Source organism: Xenopus laevis, chromosome 4S (assembly GCF_017654675.1).
Source record: "Xenopus laevis strain J_2021 chromosome 4S, Xenopus_laevis_v10.1, whole genome shotgun sequence".
NCBI lineage: Eukaryota > Metazoa > Chordata > Amphibia > Anura > Pipidae > Xenopus > Xenopus laevis.
The window spans coordinates 131,557,701-131,568,329 of NC_054378.1; positions in this window are offsets into that span (position 1 = coordinate 131,557,701).

The window sequence follows — 10,629 nt, forward strand, 5'->3', positions numbered from 1 at the left end:
TGCTGTAAATCCCATTTCCCAGTACTTTTCATACGCAAAAGGGATTCAGGACCCCTGGATTGCCAAGGGTTAATTGCAATTTAAAGAGACAGTAACCTAATTAGGGTTACATTACAATGAATTACAGGTCACCGCTCTCAAGAGCTTACAACTAAGGTTTGGAGAACAATTGAATTATGAGTTGATCTGTTCTATAGATAAAACCAGTGAATAAAGTTGCAGGGATCATGGTTCTGTTGCCGGTACAGGCTGCGGTGTGTCGGTGCCAGAAGCTCAGGTTTGATGTTGGGATGAAGCAGATTGAGGAGGAATCGTCCCAGATTTCAATTAATTGACATTTGAAATGATTAAAGGATTGTAGAAAAGTGAGTGATGTTCAGCGCCACAGAGAAGAGTTTCCTGGAGGGAATAAAGAGAAAGTCCTGGCCCGTCTCACACGAGTAGAATCTGCGGCTCTGGCACCAATTCAGAGCAATAAAAAGAACAAGTTAATTATTAGCAAATAAATCCATTTTTGTAGGATCTGTTCCAGACACTAAGCTCTGCACAAATGATCTGACAAGATTCCAAATTGGACCTGAACAATAAATATTGGGTTGTTCTAATATAACCAATAACAGGGCAGCACTTAAAGGGGAAGCGACATGATCAAATGCTCCCAATGAATAAAACTCAGACTCTGGTAAGAGAGGGGGGCTGTAATCAAGGAGGGTTGGGGCGGCTGTAGGGGTCCCTCAAAATGTAGTTGAGGAGAACCCAGAGAGCAATGGATGGAGAGACCCTCCTGTCCTCTGGCTCCTGGGCAAGTAAAGTAATATCTGGGTCACACTGGTACAGACATAGGGCCACTGTGCTGGGGGCCCCAAACCTTTCCTTTGTAACAACATTTACTTCTATAAAGCACCAAGGGGGCCCCACCGCAGCTGATACATAATAAACTGATTTACCTGTGAGGTTTTTCCACATCATTTAAATATTTCCCAAGGGGCAGCACCAGTGGTGTAACTGGATATAACTGGGGCCGACAGCAAATTGTTTGCCAGGCCCCCAAACTGTCAAGAGGTTGACTAATATTTATTGATTGTATGTGAATTAGGGTCTTATGGGGCCCCCTATAGCTCCTGGGCCCCCTGTAGCCACAAGGTCTGATTCCTCTGTATCACTGACCCCCAAACAGTGGCTTGTGGGTAACATGTTGCTCCCAGTGGCCCCAAATCAGGGGCTTATATTTGAATTCCAGGCTTGGAGACAAGTTTTGGTGCATAAAAACCAGTTGTACTGCCAAACAGAGTCTCCTGTAGCTGCCAGTCCTCATAGGGGCAACCAATAGCCAATCACAGCCCTTATTTGGCACCCAGGAACCTGTTTTATGCTTGTGTTGCTCCCCAACTCTTTTTACTTCTGAATGTGGCTCATTGGTTCAAAAGTTTGGGGATCCCTGATCTATAGTAACACCCTTGGCTGGAACATTTCACAAGGACACAGAGTACAGGGGTTGGGTGGATTTGGATGGTGGTGTTTGGAATGTTTCAGATATTGGGCCTTTGGATAACAGAACCAGTACCTGTTTGGAGTAGTTTCCCTGCAGTGTTTAATAAACATTTGGACTGATGTTACTGATCATGACTAAGGGAAAGACTATGGCCCCCGCAGCAGGAGAAGAGCCCATTAGCCACATGTGAGAGTAAAATGACTGATTCTGCTCGAGTTCCCTGAAACAATTGTTATATTTGTGTTATATTTGTGTGTATACAGTATATACAGTGACTGGGAAGAGGCAATATACTGTTTATACTTTAATGTTCCCAACACATTCCTCCCAGAAAGCCTTGTGCTCCCGTATATTGATGGTTCTGCTGAGCAGCAAGAGCAGCTGTGATTGGTCACTCGAGTGCTCTCAGCAACAGGCAGTCAGAGCTCATGAAATATGGCAGTTGGGCTATTGTAACCAATGACACGGGATCTGAATACAGAAAATTGATCCATACGCCGGCGTCAGCGCATTTCTGATTTTCCAGTTTAAAAGTCTGCTCCACCTTCAAGTTACTTTTACTATATTATAGAATGACTCATTCTAAGCAACTTGTCCATTAGCCTTCATGTTCTCTTTTTTATAGTTTTCATTCATTTCCCTTCATCTTCTGACTCTTTCCAGCTTTCAAATGGGGGTCACTGACCCCATCTAAAATACAAATACTCTGTAAGGCTACAAATGTATTGTTATTGTTACTTTTTATTCCTCATCTTTCTATTCAGGCCTCTCCTATTCATATTCCAGTCTGTTATTCAAATCAGTGCATGGTTGCTAGGAGAATTTGGACCATAGTAACCAGATGGCTGAAATTACAAACTGGAGAGCTGCTGAATAAAAAATAACTCAAAAACCACAAATAATAAAAAATGAAATCCAATTGCAAATTGTCTCAGAATATCCCTCTCTACATCATACTAACAGTTAATTTAAAGAACAATCCCTTTAACCAGGGTCACTAGGGGAGTGCAGTTGAAATAATATTGATTTACCCTTCTATTTGTGTAGTTATGTCCTTTGTGCAAATTCGCCAGACGTAAGGGTGCGAAGTAACACTAGCGAATTTATGCCAGTGTCCGGCGAATTAACGAAAATGCGCTACGCTAGCAAATTAACACTAGTGTTAGGTGCTTCGTCCTTTAGTGAATTTGCCCCTTTGTTCCAAATTTACTTGGACACTAGTGGGGGCTGTTCTACATTTAAGTCTGTGATTTAATAATTAACATCAATCAAACAATCCAATATGGGGAGTAAATGAGACCCCTTGTGCACATCAGCCTGTTCCCCAAATAAAGTGTTGTATGTTATAATCTCAAACCTCAGGGGAGTTTTAGGGGCCCCGATGCTGCACCCCCTCCCACTCTGCGATTCTAAGTTATTGCGTTGGAGCGGGTTGAAGGGGGGGGGCGCATCACTAGTGCTTCGCTATTCCACTTTTAAAAAATGGAAATTTGTCTCTTAAAGTTACCAAAGGTGGCTCCCCCCCCCCTTGTAACTGGCCCCTCGGTGCCACTTGATACATCTCCCCGTCCACCAAATATACACAACTCTGGTTCCCTCTATCGTTTCTTTCTTTTATAGAGTTTCCCTGACCCACAAAGTGCATCAGTAATAGGGAGTCAGTATATTCTCAGAGCACAAGGAAATAAGTCCAAAGAGTCTTTAAGACTTATATGGTCTCCTTATTTTGGGATCTGTGACTACAGCACTAGAAGTCAAATATCTCAGTTTCTCCAATTGTAAATAGATTGCAGGTTTGGATATTTGACATTTTCGAGGAGAATGGACTTTTTCTTTCTTTTCTTTTATGATTGTCTTTGCATCCGCTGGTGTAGTTAGTTTTAGTTAGTTCTTGTTCATTTCTTTTATATTTTACTTCATTGTAAGTTCTACATTTTGAATATTGTGTCATCATACTAATTGCAGCACATTTTCTTTTTCTGAATTCTACTCGTGAATTCTACTTGTTGCCATATTGTCTTTATGGTTTATTGTGAAAAATCAAATAAAATATTTTAAACATAGGGAGGAGAGTAGAGAAAAGAGAGAGCAGGAGAGAAGTGAAAAGAGAGAGCAGGAAGGAGAGAAAAGAAAAAAGAGAGCAGAAGAGTGAGTAGGAAGGAACGAGGAGAGAAGAGAGAGCAAAACGGTGAGTAGGGAGGAGAGAACAGGAAGTAAAGCAGGAAACATGAAACAGGAAGAAGATAGGAAAGAAAGAGATAAAGGAAATGTTTGGCACCTTCAGTCAGTTGTGGGTTTGTCGGGTTAAATAGATGAAATGTCGTATAATACAGTTGTAGCAAAACACATTGGCTGAACATCTGTAGCAGGAAAAGCAAATGCAGCTTTGTTAGTGGCTAATGGGAGCCAAATGCTGGAGGCCTGACCCCAAACCTTAAGTACAATGAGACATTAGTGCGTCAGTGTTTTGTCCAGAATTAGGTGTCGTCTGTGCCCATTGTGTCCCCATTGTGACTTTACAGCTCTGTCCCTATTCACACTCACACCTTATTCACCTTATTCACCTTATTCACCTTATTCACCTTATTCACCTTATTCACCTTATTCACCTTATACTTCTTGTGTAGAATAAATCCAGAGAAGAAGTTGTAGAAAAGATGCAGAAGAAATGCTGAGCTGTTATTTCTGGTGATATTTGTGTCCTGCACAATATTTGGGATTTGTCCTTATTCCTGTGAGTAATACAATAATGTCTGTGCTTTGTGTTATTATTTGTAATTAATGACCAGTCTCTTTCCTATGGATGTGGCTCTGCTGTGGGGCAGTGAATATAAGTGAATATAAGTGAATATAAGTGAATATAAGTGAATATAAGTGAATATAATTGAATATAATTGAATATAAGTGAATATAAGTGAATATAATTGAATATAAGTGAATATAATTGAATATAAGTGAATATAAGTGAATATAAGTGAATATAATTGAATATAATTGAATATAATTGAATATAAGTGAATATAAGTGAATATAATTGAATATAAGTGAATATAATTGAATATAAGTGAATATAAGTGAATATAAGTGAATATAATTGAATATAATTGAATATAATTGAATATAAGTGAATATAAGTGAATATAATTGAATATAAGTGAATATAATTGAATATAAGTGAATATAAGTGAATATAATTGAATATAAGTGAATATAAGTGAATATAATTGAATATAAGTGAATATAATTGAATATAATTGAATATAAGTGAATATAAGTGAATATAATTGAATATAAGTGAATATAATTGAATATAAGTGAATATAAGTGAATATAATTGAATATAAGTGAATATAAGTGAATATAATTGAATATAAGTGAATATAATTGAATATAATTGAATATAAGTGAATATAATTGGATATAAGTGAATTTAATTGAATATAATTGAATATAAGTGAATATAAGTGAATATAATTGAATATAAGTGAATATAATTGAATATAATTGAATATAAGTGAATATAATTGAATATAAGTGAATTTAATTGAATATAATTGAATATAAGTGAATATAAGTGAATATAATTGAATATAAGTGAATATAATTGAATATAAGTGAATATAGTTGAATATAAGTGAATATAAGTGAATATAATTGAATATAAGTGAATATAATTGAATATAATTGAATATAAGTGAATATAATTGAATATAATTAAATATAATTGAATATAAGTGAATATAAGTGAATATAATTGAATATAAGTGAATATAAGTGAATATAATTGAATATAAGTGAATATAAGTGAATATAATTGAATATAATTGAATATAAGTGAATATAATTGAATATAAGTGAATATAAGTGAATATAAGTGAATATAATTGAATATAAGTGAATATAAGTGAATATAATTTAATATAAGTGAATATAAGTGAATATAAGTGAATATAATTGAATATAAGTGAATATAAGTGAATAAAAGACATGCTGGGGGGTATTTCATGCAGATCGTCTCCTTCTCATGTGGCTCCAATTGGGCAGAAATATAAAAGTCGTATATTGGGAGTAAATAACGCTGGTGCCCTGGTGTCTGATTATTAATGTGAATATTAAGTGAAATACACAAATAACTGATGATGAAATAGAAATGTCAATAAGTGAAAGGAAAGAAGGAGAAGGTGAGAGGGAACAGGTTGTGAATTGCAGTTCTGCACCCACCGTAGTTCTTGGTATATGTGTGAGCTCAGTCATGTGACTTCCTATCCATGAGTCTCTATTGTACAATGACTGTCTAATAATATTAATTATGAGCATTAGATGCGCTAATTGTTCTGCCTGGGGGGGGGGGTTTGTTCCTTCATCATCTCCGAGTCAAGTGGAATAAAGAGAAAACTGAACCTGAGTCAGAGATGAAACCAGGAGCCAAATAATGTGCTGAGTCTCCTGGGACGAGAAATCACTGGAAAGAGACAAATTCATGGGAAATAATAGAAAATGAGAGGAAATTGCAGAACAAATGAAAGTTTATTTTATTCTACTGGTTACAGTTCTACTGATAATTATGCAAATCCCAAATCTATTAAACATCTCAAATCTCTTCCTGATACAAAGGTTTTCATGACACAAGTATGGGACCTCTTATCCAGAATGTGCGTGACATGGGGTTTTCCATACAATGAGTCTTTCCCTTATGTCTACTTAAAAATTATTTAAATATTAAAATAAACCCAATAGGCTGGTTTTGCTTCCAATAAGGATTAATTATATCTTAGTTGGGATCAAGTACAAGCGACTGTTTTATTATTACACAGAAAAAGGGAATTAGTTGTGTAAATTTCAGTTATTTTGATAAAATGGCGTCTATGGGAGATGGTATTTCTTAAATTAGGATCTTTCTGGATAACCGGTTTCTGGATAATGGATCTCATACCCATAGAGATACAGGTATGGGATCTGGATCTTTCTGTAATTTGGATCTTCATACCTTAAGTCAGTGATCCCCAACCAGTAGCTCGTGAGCAACATGTTACTCTCCAACCCCTTGGATGTTGCTCCCAGTGGCCTCAAAGCAGGAGCTTCTTTTTGAATTCCAGGCTTGGAGGCAAGTTTTGGTTGTATAAAAACCAGTACTGCCAAACAGAGCCTCAATGTAGGTTGACAATCCACATAGGGGCTACCAAATGGCCAATCACAGCACTTATTTGGCACCACAAGAACATTTTTCATGCTAGTGTTGCTCCCCAACTCCTTTTACGTCTAAATGTTGCTCATGGGTTCAAAAGGTTGGGGATCCCTGCCTTAAGTCTACCAGAAAATCATATAAACATTAAATAAAGCCAATAGGCTGGTTTTGCCTCCAATAAGGATTAATTATTTCTTAGTTGGGGTCAAGTACAAGCGACTGTTTTATTATTACACAGGAAAAGGAAATCAGTTTGGTAAATTTGGGTTATTTTTTATAAAATGGCGTCTATTGGAGACGGCCTTTCTGTAATTAGGAGCTTACCGAATAATGAATCCCATACCTGTACAAGGTTCTATTTTATTATTACAGAGAAAAGGCAAATAGTTCTATTTTTATTTCATTTGGATTATTTGGATAAAATTAAGTCTATGTTAGACGGCCTTTCCGTAATTCGGAGCATTTCTGGATAACAGGATTCCAGGTAATATACCTGTATAGAGATACAATTCTCTGGACCTGTGGTTTTCCAGATAAGGATCTTTCCGTAATTTGGATCTTCATACCTTAAATCTACTAGAAAATCATATAAATATGAAATAACCCCAATAGGCTGGTTTTGCTTCCAATAAGGATTAATTATATCTTAGTTGGGATCAAGTACAAGCGACTGTTTTATTATTACACAGAAAAAGGAAATCATTTTTAAACATTTAAATTATTTGGATAAAATGGAGTCTATGGGAGACGGCCTTTCTGTAATAAGGAGCTTTCTGGATAACGGGTTTCCAGATAACAGATCCCATACCTGCATTTCTTTCTGCTGCAAGCACTATATTATTTTTCATGTCATTATTAGATGCATTTTTTAATAAAAAGGCCTAATATATTATACACCCGCAGACAGTTTTTAATTCTGTTACCGTTAAAACATGAAATAATGAAAAAACAAATATATAAAAAAAATTCCTATATTTAAGAAATTCTGTGGTTGCAATGAGGTGTTCTTGTGTTTTCTTTTTCTTTTTAAATTCTTTTTATTCATAGATAATGAAAAGAGTAGAATTCATAAGGGGCACATTTACTAAGGGTCGAATTTTGAAGTTAAAAAACTTCGAAATTCGACCATCGAATTTGATACTTCGATAGTCGACGTATTTTTTTGATTAAAATCGTCCGTTTTCGAGCAAAGTTATATATAGTTTGATCTAACGATTTAATCCTTCGAAGGATCATACAAAAAAAACTTTGATTTCTAAAAACTTAGCCAAAGACTGAGAGAGGTTCTAGGAGGTCCCCCATAGGCTAAACAGCAATTCGGCAGATTTAAGGTGGCAATGTGTCGATGTTTTTTAAAGAGACAGTATTTCGATTTTCGAATGGTCGAATTTGTTTTTTCAATTCGAATTGAATTCTGGCCTATTTGAAGTACACAAAAATTACTTCGAAATTCGACGTTTTTTTCATTCGAAAATTCACTTCGACCCTTCGTAAATGTAGAGATAATATCAATAACAAAAATAAACTTTATCTTTTTTCTTTACAAAATTGGACATTAAAAATCTTTCATTTCAGAAGTAAAAAAACATAAAGATTTGACAAATACAACTGCGGGAGATTTACTTTCTATCACTTCCCTTTAGAGGGAGAGTAAAAAACCTGCGTTTGCTCTTGGGGCAAGAAAAAAAAGTGTTTATTTTTTAGTCGTTACGAAAAGTTTTTCCTTAAAGTCTCCACTTTACTGCGTGTGACACGTTTGCTAAATAAAAAGCCGCAATTTTATTAATTTAATAAAAAAAAACACAAGCGCACTTTCCTCGGGGGAGAGAGGTTAAATATTTGGAAACATTCTGCTCTTTATTCAGAGAAAATCTCCGACTCTCCCTGAGGCAATTTGGAAGCTGCGAGGGGGTTAAAGGGAAAAACGGATTCTGTTTCTAGAAATAAAAACAAAAAGGAAACTTTCTGATAAGATCACAATTACCAGACACCCGAGGAAAGAAAGAAGAAAAGACTTTTTTTTACGGTTCCGTTTTTTTAAAAAATTTCTTTTAAATTGCAGAGAATTAGTTTTTTCAAATGTTGTCAATAAAAAGTCAATGGCACTTGGATATTCATTGATTAAAGTGCAGAGAAAGAGCAGTAATTGGCTTTGGGACTGGTTATGATGAAGCCATGACCCGGGGCAGCTATTGGACAGACCCATTATCCCGGCCTGTTTTTCTCGGCTAACTGACCTCTCAGCTATTCCCGGGAATCCCACCAGCACCGCCACGGGGCATCTAAAAGGGAAACCGACAGTTGCTAAACTTCTCCTGCTGCAAATTCTCCCTCCCAAAAAAGTGTCTCTTCTTATTTCAAGCAGATTTTTCCGTTGTTGTTGTTTTGTTGAAATTCTTCCCCCAAATTCAGTCCCGGGCTGAAGTCATGAGCGAATCCAGGAAAGGCTGGAGGTACAAGGTGTTTGGAAAAACTGACAGCAGCGTTTATATCAATGGAACGTTAATGTTCGGGGAAACAAATAGGACTCACGGGGCTGCCCACAACCTGCCTCCCCGGCCCACAACCAAGTCTGAAATTTGATTGCAATGATTCCCATATTTCTACCATATAAACAATCGTCTTTACACCGAGCTCAAAGCTCAGCCCTGGCCACTTCTTTTCTACCTTCTTGCGGGGATTACAAAAAAAATGTTTGTTTTTTTTTAAAAATTGGCAGAAAAAAAAAAAAGAAATAAATTAGTTTTTTCCCGGAAAATATTACAACTAAATAGAACAAGTCAAGTGCTTGAATATATTTTGAAGGAGAAGGAGTTTCACTATTTTCTCATCTTAGAAGTATTTGACAGTATTTCTAATTGAAATATACAGTTATGGGATCTGTTATCCAAAATGCTCAGGACCTGGGGTTTTCCAGAAAACAGATCTTTCTGTAATTTGGATCCTCATACCTAATATCTTCTAGAAAATCATATAAACATGAAATAAACCCAATAGGCTGGTTTTGCTTCCAATAAGGATTAATTATATCTTAGTTGGGATCAAGTACAAGCGACTGTTTTATTATTATTATTATTATTATTATTATTATTATTACAGACAAAAAGAAATATTTTTTTTTTTTAAATATTGGATTATTTGATTATAATGGAGTCTATGGGAGATAGCAATTCCGTAATTCGGAGCTTTCTGGATAACCGGTTTCCGGATAAAGAATCTTTCTGTAATTTGGATCTTCATACCTAAATTCTACCAGAAAATCATATAAACATGAAATAAACCCAATAGGCTGGTTTTGCTTCCAATAAGGATTAATTATATCTTAGTTGGGATCAAGTACAAGCGACTGTTTTATTATTACACAGAAAAAGGAAATCGTTTTTACAAATTTCCATTATTTGGATAAAATGGAGTCTAAGAAAGTGGCCTTTCTGGATAATCGGTTTCTGGATAATCGACCCCATACCTGTACATGTATTAGGTATGGGAACCTGCAGTTTTCTGGATAAAGAATCTTTCAGTAATTTGGATCTTCATACCTTAAGGGGCAGATTCATTAAGGGTCGAATTTCGAAGTTAAAAATACTTCGAAATTCGACCCTCGAATTGAAATCCTTCGACTTCGAATATCGAAGTCGAAGGATTTAGCGCTAATCCTGCGATCGATCGATCGAAGGATTTTTCGTTCGATCGAACGATTAAATCCTTCGAATCGAACGATTCGAAGGATTTTAATCCAACGATCGAAGGAAAATCCTTCGATCAAAAAATCACAGGCAAGCCTATGGGGACCTTCCCCATAGGCTAACATTGACTTCGGTAGGTTTTACCTGCCGAAGTAGAGGGTCGAAGTTTTTTTTAAAGGGGAAGTACTTCGACTATCGAATGGTCGAATAGTCGAACGATTTTTCGTTCGATTCGTTCGATTTCGTTCGTATTCGAACGAATTTAA